Source organism: Marmota flaviventris, chromosome X (assembly GCF_047511675.1).
Source record: "Marmota flaviventris isolate mMarFla1 chromosome X, mMarFla1.hap1, whole genome shotgun sequence".
NCBI lineage: Eukaryota > Metazoa > Chordata > Mammalia > Rodentia > Sciuridae > Marmota > Marmota flaviventris.
Genome location: NC_092518.1, coordinates 26584236 through 26604019, shown reverse-complemented (window position 1 = coordinate 26604019; position 19784 = coordinate 26584236). Strand labels below are relative to the sequence as shown.

Sequence of the window (19784 nt, the reverse complement as noted above, 5' to 3'; positions counted from 1 at the left end):
TGTTATTGCTGAAAATAATATGGTTTTGTTTATAGATATTTTGCCAATTCATTCAATACATATTTATGTGAATGAGAAAAAGGCTTGTTTTTATCATACTCATAATGAATATAGAAGTTGTACTGTCCTGCATATTTTCAATGCTCATCCTTAGTAAAAAAAAAAAATGTTATATGATGAAAGGAACAGTTCCTGAATATCTAAAGTTGATTGCCTTGTTATAAACATTAGCAATGATCTGAAGTGACTATGTTTAAGAGAGAAAGTCCTTAAAGAACTTTATGATTACTGAGGGCAGTGGCACACGCCTATAATCCCAGAGGCTCAGGAGGCTGAGGCAGGAGAATCACAAGTTCAAAGCCAGCCTCAGCAATTTAAGGAGGCCCTAAGCAACTTAGCAAAACTTCTCTCAAAATAAAACATAAAAATGGCTAGGGGTATGGCTCATTGGTACAATGCCCTGGGTTCAATCCCTGATACCAAAAAAAAAAAAAAAAAAAAAAAAAAGAAAGAAAGAAAACAAACAAACAAAAAAAAAAAAAAAAAAAAAAAAAAAACTTTGTGATTTGGGCTGACAAGTTTAGCTAAATACCAATCAGTGTGCCTCCTTTGTTCTGATAATTATCCTGGGAATTGCAATCCAGAAATACTGAAGTTATGCTATGGTACAGTAAACTACAAAAGTGTTAAGCATCATTAATGAAACACAGATTCTACTTCTTGAGAGAAACTATCATTACACATGTATGGACAATAATATTTTTGTTTGCATAAAATAGTCTTCTATATTTTATTTATTTTCAGTTTTTAAAATAAATCTGAATTAGCAGGTTCTTAATTCACTCATTTTTCTTTTCTCATTTCCATTTTGCTCTTGGACTTTCATTTTAACAACCTTATTGTACAATAGAATTTTATTTTCAAAATAACCAGTACTTGGGCTGTGGACCTAATAAAGTATTTTTACTCTTACCTATATATTTTTGGAGTAGAATTTAAATTTGTATTTTCAGTATATGTTAGCATATATTCTCATTATACTTAATTCCAGTTTGAGACTACTAGAGAGAAATATTTTATTTTAAATATTTTTATACTATATTTTTTAAATCATTTTTCCTAGAATTATATTACAAAATACACATTTACAAAACAACCCAACTCTTACTGGTTTGAGGTGCAGATTTAAATATTTTCACCATTAATGAATTATTCATCTACCTGTGTGACAGTTTAGTCATTTTAAAACATCTAATATATTATGAGAGAGAATCTACTTTTCCCATTAGATTACATGTGACACTGATCTTTTGGGGAAAAAAGAAAGTCTGTGAGTCACTTCTGTAACATTTGGAATTAAATTCATTAACCAAAATAATACCATGCTTCATCTTTTATATTTTGCTTCCTTAGCATCTGGTCCTTAGTCTGTCTAATTGCATTATAATGGCTCTGTGTTGCAACAGATGCTAGAAGATTTTTTTTTTCTTGGCAAGAATGATAATTTTGTTTCATATTTTGGAATACCTGCTTTGCAATTGTCATTCTTATTTACTAGAGCCAGAAAGAAAACAAACCTAATGTTTCTTTTCTCATTTGAAATTTATTGAGTTCAACTGTATTCAAAGATTAAAAAAGATGACAATATCACATTCAAAAGAATTTTTCCCAATTAATACATTGAGCACTCTAATTCTGAGATCCACAATAATTATTAGCCATGATGTTGACATTATCCCACATATTTCTTTTTTGGGTGCAATTAATATTGTCACTTTTGAATATCGAAAAGTTAGTGTTCTATTGGAGCTATGCAATGGACTAATTTCTTATACTGAATATTTTCTTATAAGAAGGAACCAAATTATTAGGATAGTAATGTAGATAATTATGATCTATGATCAAGTTAAACTCTAAGGATCCAAAGCCATATATTACCAAAATCTTATTTTTTAACTCAAAGGGGAATCAGCAAGTGTACTTATGCTGTAAATTTGTTACTGTTACTGAAAAAGCTCATTTTCTTTTTTCATGCAAGTATCTATTAAAGCCTTTAATGTTTATAAGCAGCATCATAGCATTATAAAATCTCTTTGAAATTTTTGAATTTAGAAAGTTCTGGATAGGAAAGATGAAAATTGACTCATTTTAATTTCATAATGATGTAAAATGATTATTGTATCATATACTTATTATATAGAATATACACAATATATATGTTTTATATCTATTTGGCAAATGGTCAAGATATTTATATAGCAAGGCATGGTGGGCATACCTGTAATCCCAGCAGCTCAGGAGGCTAAGGCAGGAGGATTGCTGGTTCAAGGCCAGCCTCAGCCACTTGGTGAGGCCTAAGCAACTTAGCAAGACTCTGTCTCAAAATAAAAAAAATAAAAAAGGGCTGGGGATGTGGCTCAGTGTTTGAGACCCCTGGATTCAATCCCCAGTACCAAAAAAATTGTATAATTCATTTTCATACTAATATACATAATTGTGTTTTTGGAATTATTTAATACACATTAAGGGAAATTATTGTTTTATTCATCCTCTAATTTTATCAAATTGAAGAGCATAGCAAGTCATGTATATCTATATTGAATATTATACTAAAAATAAAATGGTTGACAGATGAAAAAATTCATCATAGATTATTGGTTTATATGACATCAAGCATCAGGCTGTAAGGAGACATTCAAATGATAGGCTCATATTGTCCCATAAGAGTTGGGAAGTTTTCTTCCTCCCTTCTTTTCTGCTTTCCTTGTTTTCTTTCTTTTTTATCTTCTTCTGTGGCTTGAACCCAGGGCACTACCACTGAGCTACACCCAGCCATGGTTTTTAGTATAATAAATAAAAATCCAAGAGTTGGGAAACTGAGAACTTTTTTTCTCACCTTCACTATTAAACAGAGTAATGCCCTTCAATGTGTCACTTAATATTGTTGATGTCAGAACCTTCCATTTGAGCAGCTGAAATTATTGATATTCCTCCTCTGTCATTCTTCAGAATGTGTTGTACTGTAGTGACTGGCTACTTTCTATGGTTAGAGCTTTATGCTTCCTGGGAACTGATGTTGAATTTAAGAACCTTATCAGCAGCATTGTCATTTTCAAGGTTGTCTACTGGCTTGGGAGGAAGGAGAAAAATATACCAATTACAGATTGCTCATTTACAGTTGCCTTTTAAATCTAATTTTTAAGCTTTTGTGTCTAAGAAAAAGAATATATATATATATATATATATATATATATATATATATATATATACACATATATATATATATATATATATATATTACAATGTATGATAACCACTGAGAAGTAATATTTACATTTTAATTTTAATAAATATTTTGATTAAAATGTTAATTTAAATAATTAACTTTAAGAAATAAAATTTCATCATGTTTTGTAATGTAAAAATGACAGTTATAAAATTGACATATGAACTTTCAGTACACAATACAGCTTCTATTCAACAAACTTGGATTGTGCCAATGATTCCATTCTTCCCTAAAGGCGTAAGAAATGAGCAAATCATCTGCCCTTTTTGCCATTCACTCAAAATGCAGTGTTGCTAATCTGGAATCCATGAGCCAGTATAGGAAAACATTTGCATCTTTATTTTTACTAATCTTAACTAAAATTTAACACTTCCAATTATGGTGATAGGTAATACATTATATTAATAGCAATAACTTCAAATTTATCACTAATGTTTTTATATCAAATCCTAGTTGTGGATATCTTGAAAAATCACATACTAATTTATGCTAGTGGTTAATATACTAACCAATACTTTGAATTTGTATTAATTATCATATCTGCATCAAGTGCATTAATAATTGCATGGAATATTTCTATATTTAATATTTTCTATTTATATTGTAGCATAATTAACTCCTTTGTATACCTATATGGTTTTTATTTTCATCTTACACATTTTAAAACATCCTGAAAATATTTCCATATGTTTCACCAGATGCTAAAGGGATCCACAGCACAAATAGTTAAGGGCCCCATGTTTAGAGGCAAATATATAAAATACCGTGGTACAAAACAATAATCGAGGCTTGTACCATATGCTGTGAAATCAGGCATGACTGTCCCAGCTGGGAGGACTGGTAAGGCAATTTTTGACTTGGTCTTGAAGGCAGGAGTGATTGTTTTACTAGGGGCAATATGTGAGAGAAGGCATTTTAAAAAGAGAAAAGTAGGTGCAAAGTCACCTGAGGAGAGCGTACAGGGTCAGAAAAAGAGCATCTTAGCGCAGCAATGTTAAAAATTCCTATTTCTTCACTATTGATGTGTATCCTATTCTGTTTCCATTGGTTCATGTGCAAAATTCCATTTACCAATTTTTTTATTAATCACAAGTAAGTAGAAACTATTATTTGTCTTTTATTATTAACAGATCATTATTTTATAAAGAGTAGCATTGTAGACAAGAGGCAAAATTAATCAAAAAGGAGATCAAAGCTCCACATCAGCTTTTGAAATCTCTCATTATTTCAATAAACATCTACCTGTAAGAGGGAGAAATGAATTTGTTTCACCTTTCTACTTTATCATGTTTTTGGACAATGATCAGTCACTTTTCTGGCCTGAGGGCCATAATTGGCTACTGCTAAATCTCAAGAGACTGAAACACATAACTGGAATAATTGTTTTTAAACCCCCACAGGGTTGCTGTTCAGTTATAATGGTCAAAGGCAGCTTTATTTGCCAAGCTCAAGTTTTCTAACTTTATGATTTATCTGGCTTTTCTGGGAGAAATGTCGATGTGACAATTCAGATTATAATAAAAGTCATCCAGGGAAGCAGTTATGATTTCAAGAAACAAACAAACAAACAAAAAAAAAAACAAAACAAAACTGAAAGCTACACTAATGGGCTAATATAGTCTATTTAAACTATTCTCTTTATCTTGACAAATTTGTTTGAATTCCTTGTTAAGCAAGAGGGTTCACATCTTAAACAACACTTTCAATAATTTGTTAAGGTTATTACTGGCCTTGATTTCAAACAAGAACCTCCAGAGACTTGAATGGACATTAGTTAATCATATTAAAATTGCATTTGTATCTAAATACTTGTCTGTAATTTTCAAAAACTAAGCATGACATATTTTGAAAACTGATTAATGTAAGCAACTAAATATTCCAAGATGAAATATTCCGAATCAAAATATATAGCACATTACAATGTGGTTAAACAGGCCATAATTAGTTCTGGTTCTCTAATTAATCATACACACTGGATATATATCTACATTATTAAATTTTATCTAAATAAAGTTGATGTTATCTAAAATATAATTTTCATTTAATGGTATGAAATTTAAAATTGAAGGGACTTAGGTTTAAATGACTTCTTAACTATGCAATCCTATATGAATTATTAACTTATCTGAGCCTCAGTTTTCTCATCTATAAAGATAGACCAAAAAAAATATTCTAAAAGTTGGTAGATGCGGTGGTATATGACTGTAATCCCAGCGGCTTGGGAGGCTGAGGCAGGAGGATCACAAATTCAAAGCCAGCCTCAGCAATTTAGCAAGACCCTGTCTTAAAATTAAAAAAAAAAAATTAAAAAATGCTGGAGATATAGTTCAGTGGTTTAGCATCCCTGGGTTTAATGCCCAATTTAAAAAAACAATGTAAATGTTAATGTGGAAATTAATTGTACTAAAATGTATAATTGGTGCTTAGAATTTTTTTTCATTTTAATTATTTATGTTTATTAATGAAAAATGTTTTGGCTTAGGGATATAGCTCCATGATGTCTCATTTGCCTAGCATGCATGAGGCCTGCATTCAATCCTCAGCACAGCCCAACAAAAAAAAAAAAAAAAAAAAAAAGAAAGAAAGAAAAGGAAACTTTTTAGTTTTATTTTTGGTAAACAATATATTATTCACACAACATCTAACATAATGTTGCTCCTTAATAAATCAACTTGGCTTATTTCCTTTACTTTCTTATCAATAATTTTTAAAATTCATAATCTTCTATGAATTAAAAATGGAACTTGGTTAAATGGCAGATTAATTTGATTTAAGGAAAAAACATTTCCATATCAAAAATTCACTGTGAAATTTGTATGTATTTAATTTAATGTCATCATTAATTAATAAACACCCTGGAATTATGGCATGGACACAATAATTGTAGTATTTACTGAATGAGTGAAGGAAAGAATGAATGAATCTTTAAGAACTTAACTCTTCTCCACTATACTTAATTCCTTTTTAACATAGTATATATTCCATTGCTTTGATCTCATTTCTGTTATAAATGCAAGTTGTTATTTTGCATATGAATCACCATCCATAAATTTATACTCAGTGTGGGGTTTTAAATAATCATTACCATGGAAATTATACTTATTCAAGTAACAGTTCTGTGGGTTGGAGTTTATGAATTTCTAAATTTAAAAAAATGCTGATTTAAATTTAGTATTTCTAGTCCCCTATACTATCTGTTTCACATCTCCTGCTGCCTTTCTATTAAATTTTGTTAAAAATGTATTTTGACAGCAATTGGTATTTATTCCTGCCTTCTTGGCATTTATGATGCTTAAACTTCCTTTTGAAAGCTTTCCTTTTGATGTATATTGAGTTAATTCCTGCTTGTGCTGTGACATCTACCCGACTACCACAAAACCTTTTAGCCACTCACTGCAGTAAATGGGAAACTGCCATAGCGTGACAGGATGTGGACTGAAAACATGACCACACAGAAAATAGCAAACTCTCTGGAAATCTGTATTTCTTCCTCAATTTCATGGCCTCAAGTAACTTGATAATTTTACATTTTTAATGCCTGTCAGCTCTAATAGGATCTGATAACCAACTAAAGTCTCTATTGGAAGTTAAGAGGGGAAAGTATCTGGAATAGCACTTGATGGTGCAGGGAAAGCTAAATGAAGACACTGGACGAGTCTAAACGTTATGAGAATAATAATAAGGGAAAGAAGAATATGAGGACATAGATCCTGAAAAGCTCTTGTGAATATTTGCATTCTAGCTTTAGAAGATTACCAGAGAATAAATTAGTGAAAATATTTCATAGAATAAATATTTAATAAGCACTTACTACATACAATTTGCTGAGCACTATGGATATAAGATTATAAACTTCCTCCTATTAAAATAGACATTTTTAAATGTTATACTTGGAACTATGGACAGGTCTTTAAAATAATTTTTAGTTACTGTTCATTTTGGTTAGGAAGGAAGGGGAAATAAATTACCTTGGTCATTTTATTTACATTTAATTCTGACAATTAGAAGGGGATTCATATTTAAGGTTAAAAAGTGGATTCTGGTGCCTATCTTTTTCTTCTTTCATTTATTTGTTTGTTTGTTTGTTTCTACATATCAGGATTGAACCTAGTGCTGCTAAACCACTGAGCTACAACCCCAGCCATTTTTATTTTTTATTTTTATTTTGAGACAGAGTCTCACTAAGTTGCTGAGGCTGGCTTTGAGCTTGCAATCCTCCTGCCTCAGTCTCCAGAGTCAATGGGATTATCTTAAAAGCTTTTACATTGTCTTGGGAATAAATATCATTTTAGATTATGACTGATATTTTCTTAGGTGTGAATTCTATACAGTTTTGTACAACCACTTTTCTTATTTAGACCTTTAAGAATGGCTCCACATCTATGCATAAGAGTTTCTGTACTGAAAATAAACACTGTACATAATTACCTTAAAATACCATTAGCATTTCATTCTGTGCTAAAGAATAAAAATTGTAAACAAAACTTACTTAAGTGGGCTAACTCATTTAGAATTTACACAGTATGACCAGATCCTAGGAGGAAGTGCACCTTTGAAAAGAGACTGTTAAGAAAATCAATAGTGTAATCATGATTCAAGAAATTATATAAAACTCTTAATGAGCACTATCAATTCTTCTTTTGCTAAAAATTATTGATATTCTACTTTTAAATTACCCTCATTTATATTGCTCCCCTGAGGATCTAATTAATCATCAGGATCACTTAATTTCAGTTACCATTCTGCTCTTAGGAAAAAAATATTTAAAGATAAACTGATTTGGTACTTTAGATTTTCAGTGTTTTTATTTAGCATTGCTTTTAGGAAACTTGTATTATAGAAGTTTGACTGTGGAATCAAATTTTCTGAAAAAATGCTTTAGTGATTTCTTGTATTTTTGAGTTTAAATTTTTATACATGATGGCCCCAAAACACAAAGCATAAGTAATTGTACTTTTATAACCAATCAGTTATGGAAATATGTTAAAACATGCTAAAACTAAAATTTAACTTAAAATGGAATTAATTTAATTTCCAAAATGCCTAGGAATTCCAGTTATATTAGGTCCCATGATGCTAGAAAAATGACTTTGCAATTATTATTACAGAATTTTCTATTGTGCATCAAGTTATAATAGATAACAATAGTCACCCACCCAACAGTTGAATTCCAGCTTGTGTGTATCCCAATAGAACTCTGGTTTTGTTCAGATATCTATTCACACAGTTGACAGTAGTCTTTAGAGGAGAAAGAAGCCTATCCCTTGTCACAGAAGGGAATCATACTTCATTTAACACATTTATGTGCTTTCATGCCCTTTGCCAATTTGGGGCTTAAGTATAGACATGGGATGTAATTTGGGCCAATAAAACAGGAGGCAAGTTTTTCTAATCAATAAGAAATGTTCACTTAATTAACTGGTTGAGTTTTCCTTCAAGATACACATATAATTTAAAATGTAGAAAGCCCACTGATTTATGTATGATTCAAAAATTATTTAATGAACTCAGATTAGACTGACTAGACTATGGACCTGAAACAGTATATACCAACTGTGGCAACAGATGGAAATATTTTTGTTGAAAAAATACACATTGACTGAAGTGAATCACTGTTACTATCATTATTTGTTCTCTCTCTTTAGGAAGACTTAACCCTAGCATTAAATGTAATGCTGTCCTTTAGAAAACAAAATCTCTAAATAAATAAAGGTCTATCAACAACTAAAAAATATTTAAAAAAAATAAAAATCTCCATTTCTAAGAAGTTATTTGAAGAGAGAATATTTGAGAGGTTACATGATGAGAAAAATTTTAACTGTGCAAGCAATTAGAACTTTGACAAATAACATTGTCTTTAATTTTGAGAAATCTAACACATTATAATCAGTGAAGTATAACACCTGAGCTTTAAAGTAGAATATTAGGAGAAAAGTAAGTGGCTTCTGGAGTTATAGCCTGTATTGGGAAGATATTTTTTCATTTTTTTTACATAGAAAAAAATGAGCAGTACACTATTATACTATTAAGACACCACAATTCCTGAAAGGTATATTAAAAATATCATTATTTTAGCAAATAAAATTTAGAACCATGAAAGAAATATTAGAGGGAATGTTCTTTTATTTCATTGAGAAGAATGCCTATTATAACAAATAAAAATCTTAAACTAAATTAAATATGGTACTTAGAAATAGCCTATGAAGTCACATGAATTTATAGAAGGGTGTTTATTTTTTTTCAAAAAGTTTAGGAAGATTGGACTTGAATTCAAGCTTGAATTTGATCTTCTAAGCTCAACTTTAAATAGTTAGGAATGAACATGGAAAATTTAGAAGTGTAGTCAAAGTAAAATGATATTTGAGTACCAAAATTATGGAAAATTAAATTTATCTGAAATATCTTCAATTGTCTTAATTTGGGCAATTTTAAAAAATAAATAAGTTTATGAAAAGGAATACCAGTGGGGTAACTAGTACTACGGAGCCAGGACCATGGCGTCGGGCTGCAAGATTGGCCTGTCCATCCTCAACAGCGACCTGGCCAATTTAGGGGCTGAATGCCTCGGATGCTAGACTCTGGGGCAGATTATCTGCACCTGGATATAATGGATGGGCATTTGGTTCCCAGCATCACCTTTGGTCACCGTGTGGTAGAAAGCCTCGGAAAGCAGCTAGGCCAGGACCCTTTCTTTGACATGCACATGATGATGTTCAAGCCAGAACAGTGGGTAAAGCCAATCAATATACCTTTCATCTCGAGGCCACTGAGAACCCAGGGGCTTTGATTAAAGACATCCAGGAAAATGGGATGAAGGTTGGCCTTGCCATCAAAACAGGAACTACAGTTGAGTATTTGGCACCATGGACTAATCAAATAGATATGGCCTTGGTTATGACAGTAGAACCTGGGATTGGAGGGCAGAAATTCATGGAAGAAATGATGCCAAAGGTTCATTGGTTGAGGACCCAGTTTCCATCTTTGGATATAGAGGTAGATGGTGGAGTAGGTCCTGACACTGTCCATAAATGTGCAAAGGCAGGAGCTAACATGATTTTGTTTGGCAGTGCCATTATGAGGAGTGAAGACCCCAGATCTGTGATCAACTTACTAAGAAATGTTTGCTCAGAAGCTACTCAGAAATGGTCTCTTGATTGATGAAATCATAAGGAATCCAGAGTTTGTGTTCATGAAACCTTCTTTTTACTGGAAAACAGTATTGACTACCAAATCATACCAGGTTGAGGCAGTGCTGCTTTTCTGAGCAATTATTCATTCCAGTGATTAAAATCTATTGTGCAGAATGTTCTAAGAGGTTACAAATTGATGTATATAACATTCTTTAGTGATCCAATTTAAAGGTTAGTGTGGTTAAAAAACTGTTTCTAATAGATTTGGTTTTTATAAAGAGTGAAAATATGGGCTGTATTAAGGTTACAAAAAAGAAATGTATCATAATGCCTAAGGTGGATGGATATTAGCTACTATGAAAAATTTTTTTCCACGTTTTTAAAAGTAATGTTCTATTGTTTCCCAAAAAACAAAGGAAGCCCTTACATTTTTCCTATATTTTTCCTGTTTCACGTCATTTGTGATTTGTTTATATGATTGATAATATGAGTAGTGTGGAGCTAAAAAACACAAGCTTGGGCAGGATGGCAAAAAAAAAGAATACCATCTTGTTATTTATGACAACATGGACAGAATTGGAGATCATTATGCTAAATGAAATATACCAGGCACAGAAAAACAAGAATCATATGATCTCACTGATATGTAGAATCAAAAATGTAATCTCTAAGAAGTTGAGAAAAGCCAGGTGCCATGGCTCAAGCCTATAATCCCAATGACTTGGGAGGCTGAAGAGGGAGGATTGCAAGTTTTAAGTCAGCTTCAGGAACTTAGTGAGACTCTGTCTCAAAATAAAAAAAAAAAAAAAGAATAAAAGGACTAGGGATGTAGCTTACTGGTAAAATGCCCTCAATTCAATCCCCAGTACAAAAAAGTTGTAAAAGAATAGTGGTTACCAGAGGCCCCATAGAATAGAAGGAAGGGATAGATGAGGAAAGGTTGATCAATGAACGCTTAAGTTACAGTTAAAGAGAAGAAATAATTTCTGTTTTTCTTTTGCATGGAAGAGTGACTATAGATAATAATTATGTATTGTATATATAAAAAATCTAGATTTTGAGTGTTTTTACCATAAAGAAATGATAAATGAGGAGATATGTATGATTACTCTGACTTGATCATTATACAAGGTATACATGTATCAAAACATCATATGGTACTCCACAAACATGTATAATTTTTATGTATCAGTCAAAATATATATAATATAAATATAAATAATTAATTTTTTAAAAGCCTTATTTAGGAGCTGGGATTGTGGCTCAGCATTAGAGTGTTCGCCTATCATGGGCAGGACTTGGATTCGATCCTCAGCACCACATAAAAATAAAGGCATTGTGTTTAAAAAAAATTGAGCCATTAAAAAACAAGTCTTATTTAAATAGAGAAAAGAACTAGCTTGTGAATATAACCAAAAACAGAAAAAATAAAGAAAAAGAAAATGTCATTTCATCGTATTTATTATTTAAATCCACATTTTAGAAATGAGATTAAACATTTATTAGTTATAATATATCAGGCACTCTGCATTTAACACACACCATCATATTAGAATATCCCAAAAGCCACACAAAGTTATTTTCCTTAATCTCATTTATCAGTATAGATTCATAGATTCAGAAACTAAGTAATTTATACAAGATTTTATAGTTGCTAAAAATTTACAGTTATCTGTAATCCAGACTTAAATTCAGATCTGATTCAAACATTATGTTTCCTTTGCTTTGATAAGGCATTAACAACACAGTTGCCTCTTTAATATATTTAAGGATGTGCTTTTATTTAAATATTAAGACATACAAATGAACAGATAACCCATACAATATCACTTTATATAATGACAGCAGGTCTGTTTAAGAAGAATTGGTTTGAACCATGATGAACTATATATCAAAGAAGTTTGGGTCTCTTGCTCCCAAGCATACCACCAGCAGTTAGTGTATACTGGGACTCAAATACTTTTATATCTGAATCTAAATCCCATATTAACACAAATAATTGAATATATTTATAATAGATGCAGAGAAAAGCATTTTAAGGACATTGCCAACATTTGAAATATATTTAGAAACTTTTTATGGGTGATATTTTAAAAAGTATTATAGGTGATATCTTTAAAAAATATTATAGACAGCTGGAAATTGTAGCATAAGCCTCTAACCCCAGCCACTTGGGAGGCTAAATCAGGAGAGCCACCAGTTCAAGGCCAGCCTCAGCAATTTAGCAAGGACCTAAGCAAATGAGTGAGACCCTGTCTCAAAATAAAAATAAATAAATAAATAAAAAGTGCTGGGGATATTACTCAGTGGTAAATCACCTTTGGGTTCAATCCCCTATACCCACCCCCACTCTCACCAAAAAGCTATTAAACCATTATAAGCATTAAGGCTCAGGTCTCTCTTCTGGTAATTGCAGTGAATCTTGTACATATGAATACATATATATGTTTTGTCCTATAAGCAAAATATTCAATTATATTGTAATACAAATATGCTGTAAAAAATTATGGGTAAAATCATATGAGAATAAATAAGTAGGTAAGTCCCTCTTACTAACAATAAGATGAAATATCACATATACAGTGCTGCACAATAAAACTTTAATAGAAAAGTTCTGCATCTGTGATAACCAATATGTAGTCAACAGCCACGTGTCATTATTGAGCTATTGAAATATCACTTGTGGGATAGAGAAACTGAATTCTAAAATTTGATTATTTTATTTCTATTTAAATTCCTCATAGTTAGATACTGTTATGGATAACACATGGTTAAAAGATGGTGAAGATGATGGTATAAAAATTTTAGACACTGAATAGCTAATTATAACCCTGATATAAACTTCAATGGATGATCACTGATATAATAATTCTAGAGTGACACCTGAACAATTACTTTATGGGGTATCAAGGAAGAGATGTCTAAATATCATAAGCCCACACATGAACTTTTAAATGTTTGATAATGAAATGAGACTGGACCTGTTTGAGATTAGTTCACTATTTTGAATCAGGGTTTGTTTTACAAAGATAATATAGTTATAGTTTTCATCACCCTGAGCAAAAGACAAGACAAGAACAATTTAGAGGAGGAAGAGTTTATTTTGGCTCACAGTTGCAGAGGGTTAATGCACAGTTGCCCAACTTCATACCTCTGGGCCCAAGGTGAGGCAGAACATTATGGCAGAAGGGCATGCAGAGGAAAGAATCTTGGGACATGGCAACCAAGACTCAAAGCTTCTCTTACCAGGGACACCTCCAGTGACCTACCTCCTTCTGCCACTCCTTACCTGCCTATAGTTACCAACCAGTTAATCTGTATCAATGGATCAATTGATTGATTAAGTTAAATCTCTCATAATCTGATCATTTCACTTCTGAACATTCTTGCATTGTCTTGCTCATGAGCTTTTGTGGGACACTTCACATCTCAACCATGACAATAGAACTTCCTTAAATTTTGTTTTACATTTGTCTGCAACAGTCTAGAATGCCTGTGCTAATGGTTTCAGAAACAATTTCAAAAAGAAATTTAATAAAAGTAAGTATTTTAGTTTATATATATTTTTTCCAGATACAGTTCATTTTCTCAAACAATAAATAAGATTCTTAAGATTAGGTATTATTATTTACATTTTCAGAGATCCATGTAGCACATAATAATTATATTATATATAATTGAGACCAAATTAGCTAATTTCTTATTATTTTTACCCTCTGGTAAAATGTACTCTTATTGAATCCCAGGATGTTGAAAATGCCGAACAACATACACGACCAGTGCAACTCCATATCATGTATAACCACCAGAATGGGAAATTATTTTCCATGTTTTTATGATATGTCAAAATACATTCTACTGGCATGTATAACTAAAAAAACAAATAAACATTTTTTAAAAAAGAAAATGCTGGTCAACATAATTTACTTATGAATCATTTTATTTGATATTCCAGATATCCTCAGATTAAACAGCTCAAAAAGGGACATGCATGTGCTTGCAGTTTGTGTAATTACATGGGTCATTATAAGCATTCCTTCTTAGCTATGATAATGTTATCTCAAGAATATAACATAGCTTAAAACAGATCATATTGTCTTTCTGAAGAATTTTAACTTCTGTATTTAAAAAAAATATATTACAGCAGCATGATTTAGAAACACAGCTTTAGGTTATATACCTCTCTAAAATCTCCATAGCCAGAGAACAAATTAAAATATGCATTCAGAAACAGGTTCCTTAATTATCTGTTTATTCTATATCTCTCAAAAATGCTTGGGAGAAGTCATATTTGATTTAGCACTCTTTTGGGGGCCCATAAATTTGAAGTAGTTAAGATAACTTACAGATACATATGAGATTTCCATTACTTGTTTAGGCTCCTCTTTTGGATACCATGTAAATATATTTGATAAACAAATTGTGATTAATTTCCAAAAATTTCTATACATTTTGAGATAGCTAGGGAAGCATTCAATGCAAAATTTGATGCTATTGTGCATTCCAAACATGTTCATTTTTTTATAGGAAAACCAAACTTCTAAAATGAGGGAAATTTGAGAAATGGCATATTTATGTTCTAGGGGTAGTGAATATAGCCCCCAAACCTACTGATACACAAGTTTGTGTACTGGTAGAAAGACACTTAAAAATGTCTTCATTTTGGGGCTGGGGATGTGGCTCAAACGGTAACGCGCTCGCCTGGCATGCGTGCAGCCTGGGTTCGATCCTCAGCACCACATACAAACAAAAATGTTGTGTCTGCCGAAAATTTTAAAAAAATTCTCTCTCTCTCTAAAAAAAAAAAAATGTTTTCATTTTTTTGCACATCCACTCTTCGTTTTTGATATAAATTGAATGTAAATTAGTGAACTGCCTGTAAATACATCTTGCATGAGCAGTTACTAATATTGATAGTCTACTTTTTGATTCCTTTCAAATTTTTCTGCTAGCCTGATAAAACCATAGTGAGGAACATAAAGAGATTGTTTTAATATGTTGAGTGCATTGTTTACATTAAAAAGTATATTCCCATAAAGGCTGATCTATAAATGCTAACATTTATGTTGTTCACTATTTCTGTGTGCTCATATTGCCAGAGTGACTGTTGCTTGATTTGGCAGAAGTTATGGAATTTTAAAAGCAGTTGCATGAGCAGATATATCCATTTTCCATATGTACACATTTGCAATTTAGAAAGTCATTTATTTTGTTAAAATATTCAAAATCTTGCAGGGTTTGTTGTACACATTGCAAATATGCATATATATATATATATATATATATATATATATATATATATATATATATATATACACACACACACACACACACACTAAATAATATACAGAATTACATGTGCCTTTATATGTGCATGTACATAGAGAGCAACCTTTTAAATAATTTAAAAATATATGCATATTGAATATACAACTGTACTAAAAATTTAGTTTATTGATCTAAAAACCAAATTTATTTTATCATAAAAAATTGGAACATCATGGATGTTTTTTCCTTTTAAATGTTTTCACTATTTAAAACTCCTAGTTATCACTTTAACCTACTTCCCCCAGATGTCCATGACCCCAACCACACACACATTCTTCCTTTTTCTTAAATATGTTATGCAGTTTCATACAGCACATACATATTTTTCTGTCTGGGGTCCCCTTCCTTCCTATGTCTACTCCTTGGTATTTTTTATAGTCTAATTTAGATCTACCTTTCTATGTTTCCTTTATTCTACCCTCTTAATATTTGTGAAGTCATGCTGAAAGTATAGCCTTGTCTTTCTCAAGAGACTATGTTCATTGATGGCAAAGCCTAAGCATATATTAGTATCTCCCAGATCTCACATTAAAATATGCATTCAGAAAGAGGTTCCTTAATCATCTGTTTATTCTATATCTCTCAAAAATGCTTGGAAGAAGTCATATTTGACAGCACAGAAGTCAAGGTTTTTGAATGAAACAATAAATGAACAGAATCATAACTACTTTCTAAGGTGTTCATGTGTAAACAAAAAGTCAAATGATCAATCTTTCCATGAGTATAAGGTAATTTTTAAGATAGTGATTAAATCTGAATGTGAAGGTTGTACTGCATTAATAATAATGCATTTAACATGTATTCAGTGTTTCTGTCGTAAAAGCAACCTGTCATGCAATCAAAATCTGCAAACATTTCTTTTAGGATGTGTATAAACTATGGCAAATTTATTTTGCTTTAAGCTGATTTTCTCAACTTTCATAAAAATCAACATACTATTTACAATCCATTGTAAAATATGTAATAATTTTATATTGATTTATCCAAAGGTGTAGGTATTTATTATTTATATATACAATCAAATCTGAAGTCTGATCAAGATTATGACATAGTTTATAACATCCTAGTTAATCTGTACCTTTCCATAGCCAACATGAAATAAAAGTTTGATTCTAAAATTTTACTCTTGTTTTATTTCATTTCAGTCAAAGCATTTTATAGTAAAAGTAAAACAACCTGAGCCATCCTTTCATAATACTTGAATTCTAATTTTGTATTAATTTGCCTTTTTCTCTACTATTTTGCACAAAGATTTAGAAATATTTACTAATAGTAAAATGTGTAAAGAAATAATGAAAAAGAAATAGAAATATCATTGAATGGAATTATGTATCTCTACAGACTTAGAGTCTGATGTTTCAGTTTATTCCAATATTTATTGAACTCCTAGTAGATAAAAGACACCAGTTGCTATAGTATGACAGCGAGAAAATAAATTTTTAAAAAAAGACAAAAACTAAATTCTTGTGAAATGTTCCTGTTCCTCTGGAACTTACTATCAATAGGAAAGATAAGAATTTCTATATTGTAAAGTAGAAATTGCAAATAGATACAGAAAGAAAACATGGCAAGGGGTTCTGTGCAGATTGTGGTATCATGGTGAGCAATCCAGTAGGAAAGGACTCCTAGCTGTGATCTGAAGATAAGCAATAAGCCTAGGGATGCAGCACAGTGGTAAAGCACTTGCTTAGCATTTGAAAGGTCCTGAGTTCAATCCCCAGCCTCACAAATAATTATAAATAAAGAAAGAAAGAACATCAGTTAACTATTGGAGATAATGGAAGCCCTTTCTTTTGGAGTAAAGAGTTCATGCAAAGCTCCTATGATGAAAATGAACAGAAAGGCTAGGGTAGCTAAATCTAAGGAGAAAAAAAAATGATACAAGGAAGAGAAACTAGAAAAGATCTTCTCCATTCAGGGTCTTGTAGGTCATGCTAAAATTCCTAAGGATTTCTATATCTATCTTACAAGCAATGGGAAGCTATTTAGAAATTAATTATAAGAAAATGATGACCCGATTGTATTTGAATATCAAATTTTTCTTTCTGGGTCAGGTTTTGAGAATGTTCTGAAGGGGGCCAGACTCAGGTGCTTGTATTCTAATCCAAAAAAAAAAAGAGGCTAATGGTTTGAATAGAAGGTACTTCACTTTGAGATCCTCTGGAAGCCAAAGAAAATAAGAAATAAGGTCAATTCTAAAATTTTTATTTTCAGATAGGAGAATTTTCTTTAGGAATAGAGAATTATTTCCTATAATTGTTTTCTGATAAAAGAAAAATGTCACATATGATTTTATCATATACAGACACAATTTTTTGATCACTAAAGTAAAATAAATTTCAGGATATTTGGTATTTTTATTAACAAAACTTGAGGAAGAGGTTAAAGAATAACTTTTAAAATGTATATTTTGAGAGGGGCTGGGGATATAGCTCAGTTGATAGAGTGCTTACCTCACATACACAAAGCCCTGGGTTCAATCCCTAGCACCACCAACTAAAAAAAAATCTTTTTGAGAGATAATGGCCTATGAAACATTGTTTTAGGAAATTTTTAATAATTACTCTGTGGCCAACTATATTTACAAGTTACCTCATTCTGATTTTATGCCACAAATGGGGTCAGACATTACTAACAAAATAAGATCAAAAGAGTTTGCCTTCTCTGGCCTTTATCCTTGGGAAAACATCAGTTCTTAGACAAACACATATGTAAACAGTTATGAATTAAGATAAATTTTCCAAATGATATACAAGTGTGATGAACAAGAATAACATTAGGTATTCAACTTAGGTTTGGGATCAGGGAAAGTATCCCTGTGGAATATTTATCTAACATATGAAGGATGAGTCAGGAAAAGACTAGAGATAGAAGAGTACTAGAGAATATGGAAGAAAACAATTGTAGCTGAAGCAAAAAGGATGCTTATTTTAGAATACCTTTTCATTTCAATGGGGGAAAAGATACCAAATATCTCCAGTTCTCTAAAGCAGGCTTCCTGACTTTTTTCCACTCTGCTTATATCAGTGACCTCAAGCCTTCATTAAAGAACAAACATCATCTACTTCATTGGGGGCTTGATGAGAAGATAGAAGTTAAATTTTACAAGATATTACTTGTATAGCCCAAAATTAAAAAGTTAAAAACAAAATATAATTTATAATATATAGAAGCTTTTTAAAGAGCTTAGTTCCTTTTTTATGTTTTTATGCATTCTTTATGAACTTGATAAAAGCTACTAAATTTCCCAGATAGAGAAGAAATAAAAAGATACGTAGATATGAATAGGAAAAATAAATAGGATTGCATGTCTGTTTTAAAATATCTTGTTTGAACTATAATGTTGAAATTTAATTTGTGGCTTAACTACAAGCCATGTGGACACATAAATGTGAATACAGAAATTTGTGTGCAATCCTTTCCTCACTAACATGTATGCTATAGTATTGGAAAATTCTCAGTCCTAACCAAGAGTTGGGGAAAATATATATTTTCATTAACCTTCTATCATAAAACCCAGGTAATAGCAAAATCAAAATTACAGAGGCCTTTGTGGTTTGGCTGGAGATCAGCTTCTTGTCTTACTACCTATTATCTTAGCCAAGTTATTTAGTATGTTTACATCAAACTCAAACTTTTCTATAAAAAGGAAATAATATCTAATATACTGTGCTCTTATGAAAATAATATGTATATATATATATATATAGAGAGAGAGAGACTGAAAGATTCAAGCTTTGTTTGAGGCTTGAAATGATCCTATTATAGAGAGCCTTTAAGGATGGGGAAAGAGTACTATAGTCAAGTGCTTGGCTAGCATGTACAAGGCCCTGTGTTCTATACCCAGAACCACATGAATATAAGGTAACCAGAATACCCTTTCCCCAAGTAGTATGCAAAAACTAATAATATTAAAGCTTTGTGGCAAAAGAGATATATTACATAGATATATTATATAGTATACCTATACTCTATTTAATATGTATATAGCCTTATAGATACTATAATATACTATAATATACTATACTATAATATACTAT

At 31.2% G+C, this 19784-nt stretch overlaps 1 protein-coding gene and 1 pseudogene across 7 annotated transcripts in view; both read left to right on the top strand.

Annotated features, from left to right (window-relative positions):
* Dmd (dystrophin) overlaps positions 1–19784 on the top strand; it is a 2062171-nt gene that overhangs the window by 103436 nt on the left and 1938951 nt on the right. The window lies entirely within an intron of this gene.
* Positions 9781–10444, top strand: LOC114086102 (ribulose-phosphate 3-epimerase-like; annotated as a pseudogene).